The following is a 3,489-nucleotide window of genomic DNA, read 5'->3' on the forward strand; positions in this document are numbered from 1 at the left end:
GACGGGGTCAATGACCTCAGTCGCGCGACGCGGTGAAGTCACTGACCTCGGCCGCGCGACCGCGGCGGTTTTACTGACTTCGATCACGTGATTACGGCATATATATATATATATATATATATGCGTATGTGTGTGTATTATATATAGATATAGAATATTACATATAATATATATAATATTTTCTTTTTTACCCTTTTCCCTGTCCGGTGAAGGTGTGAACTTAATCTGTCAGGATATGAACAGAATAGAAATTGTGCACGCTGTGGACATAGCGAGGAATAAAACCATGTCCACGTTTGGACACAGCGCACGTACCGACGAGTCTTGTGAACATAGTTGTAGTTGCTATCGCGCACCACCCATGGACATAGCGTTGACATACAAGGCGGAAAAGCTATTACAGTTTTTTATATGGTCCTGGCCGCTGTCAGTCTTCTCTCTGCTAAAACCGTAAAGTTTTTTGTCCTTCAAATGTCGCACTAAATTAATACTTAGTAGAGACACTGGTTTAAAACTTTTGAGTTGATCTCAAAGATCCATATTTGGCACTAAAAGGTTAATTTAACATACTTTCTAATAGATGTCGCCACGTGTCTTATCTTACTGTACGTTATCTTCAAAATTATCTGTCGAGTCAAATCAACTTATCGGGTGAGATACGATTGCGCAAGGAGTCGCATCGATATTTACTATATCTCGATACTTGCTCTATCTACACTTTTCATTGTTAAGTCAGACTTTTTTATAAGATAAAGTCAGATGCATAGAAAGGTTCCCAGGTCTGTCAATATCGAGATGTATCTTCTGAGTAAGAGATAAAAATAGATTTTCAAAGTCTAGACTTTTCGTCTAGAAATTACAAGCTTCTTACGTACACAGATACAAAAGAAAATCTCTAAAGAAATTCACGAACACAAATGAATACTTTGTTCTTTTTTTTGTAAAAAGGAAGTCCGATCAGTTACGCGTTTCCTATGGGAAATGGCTTTTTTTTAGAGTAAAAAAATTCTCGCAAAAAGTCGCTTTTTTTTCCCATAAATTTTAGAAGGAAAAATCTCAAGCTTGTTGAATATATTTGGGAGAAATTTTAAGGTCGATGAGAGAACAATGTTATAATAGCAGAAAAGGACCAATGTATAGAAATGCTATTACAAGTCTGTAATAGCAGACTGTAAATCTTTTTGCACACACAAATGTCTGCATGACTAAATTGTCGAGAATTTATTTATCTTCCCTCTGCGATTTTAAACCTTTCACATTTTTTCTTTCTCAACCAAAAATACTTGCAATTTGTGACACATCGACGTTTGGCTTTCATGTGACACGACACATATTGTTTATTTGTGTCTGTGTTCGTGATGCGTGTGTTATCAATTGTGTTTCGCAACACCGAGATGTAAGTTGAACAAAGTTCGTCTGCTGTGAGGATTCATCGGTGAGTTTGCACGTAAATAAATAACAAACTCGTTCCTGCGAACGGCGACGGTGCGTGTGCATGTGCGCGCGCGCCTGCTAATTGCAACCGGCTTGATTACGGGGCGGCCGTTTTATGATGTTTGGCGAACATGTCATCTCGCGAACCGTCTGGGTTGCGCATGTACGACGCCTCGATACGTGGGTGGAGCTCGTGACAGAGAGAGAGAGAGAGAAAGAGAGAGACAGAGATAGAAAGAGCAGGCGTCGTGATGTCGACGTCCGGGGCTGCCATGAGTGTCTGAACGGGAGGGTTGAAGGATCGATCAGAGAAGCTTCTCCAGGAAACGCGCTCGGGGGCTTTCGCTCTGCCGCGTCCGTCAAAGCGGTCATTTGTTATCCGATAATTATCCGATAGCGATACTTATTCGATATTTATTCGTGTGTGTACACACACACTACATGTGTACATGCTCGTCACGGTGTTTATACGCGACGCAATTTATTTTGATTATAAAAGCGCCGCTAACAGCGAAATCGGTATCGATACCGATTGAAAATCGAACGAGTGCGAGGCGAGTGTTTCGTTTTTCGGTGGCACATCACGATTGAGGCAAAATTGCGAGCACGTATTTTCTTACGTACGAAACACATTTGTATTAATACATTTTTTAATATTTAATATTGTTATATCGAGATTTTTTTCAATTTTATCGAATCTTTATATTGATACACTTTGCGCGAACAAAAAACGATCGAGCGCGTTTACAGTTTGTGCGCGCGCGTATGTATTTTTTTTATCCTCGCACAGTTTGCTTTACTACTAACAACTAACAGAATTGTTTACCCTGTATTTTTTTTTTTTTTTTTTTCCGGGCGATTGCAACTAGAAAACCAAACGATGGGAATTAATTTGCTCCCGATAAAGCCGTGCGCCATCAGCGCAAAATACGTCGTTTAATCCGCAAACGACGTTTGCGCGTAACGCACTTTTGTACCTGTAATTAATAGGATATTTTCAGAGCCGACCGTGATGGTGCGTACCGTCAATTTGCCCCGTTTGCATTGCTACACACGTGTATTCGCGAGTATAACAGAATCGACATGAGAGAGAGAGAAGGAAGAGGGAGGATAGGGAAAGGGCGCAATATACGCGCGTTTTCGTTGTACACGCGCGTGTACGTAGGTGTGTTTGTGTGTCTCCGCGTATTCATCCGGTAAACGAGAAGGGACGCGGAGAGCCCAGGGGATAGGAGGCCCGGGGGTTGAAGCTATTATCGTCACAAAGCTACCACCGTCGATTGCCGTCGGGGCTCGGAGCTTGCACAGTCTCTTCGCATGTCTGTCGTTTCCTCTCGTTTCCTCCGCGCGAGGCTGCACGCGTTTCCGATCTCTTTCTCTCTCCGTCTCTCTGTCTCTTTCTCTCTCTCTCTCTCTCTCTCTCTCTCTCTCTCTCTTTCTCTCCACCTCTCCTCGCTTCGTTCGTATTCATGATTTAAATTCAATTGCCTTTTATCTGCCATTCCGGGCTCCGAGTCGCTGATGATGGAATCGCCGAGATCAGAGGCGGCGGCGCCGTCCTTGTTCCATACCCTTTTCCTTCCTTCGTCCTCTCTGCCTCCGCTTCCTTCCTCGCTTTCGACGGCTCTTCCGCGTAAGAGAGAGAGAGAGAGAGAGAGACTCCGGTGATTTTCGATGAAACGAACCTTTTCGCATGCGATGAGCTTATCGCGAACTATGCATTTCTGATAGATTTTATATTTTTACTTAGTTTTGTAGTATATTACACATTTAGTGTAGTATATATTCACGCGTAGCGCGCATTCAGAATGGGAATTATTAGTAATACTCGTTATGTATATATTTATCGAGAGATTGAGCATGTGAAATAATTATATACGATTTGCAACGTAGTTGATGGAACAATTTCCAAAGCAAATTTTGTAGAACATTTTTCGCGCGCATATATTGTCTCTTACGCGTTTACAGTCTGGCATTTTATTTGTATTCGTGTATAAACGATAGCTCGAGTTTGTCGTCATTTTGTCGAGACGAAAGAGAAACCGTCGCTTCTGA

Source organism: Pseudomyrmex gracilis, unplaced genomic scaffold, assembly GCF_002006095.1.
Source record: "Pseudomyrmex gracilis isolate BER0280 unplaced genomic scaffold, ASM200609v1 scaffold_9, whole genome shotgun sequence".
NCBI lineage: Eukaryota > Metazoa > Arthropoda > Insecta > Hymenoptera > Formicidae > Pseudomyrmex > Pseudomyrmex gracilis.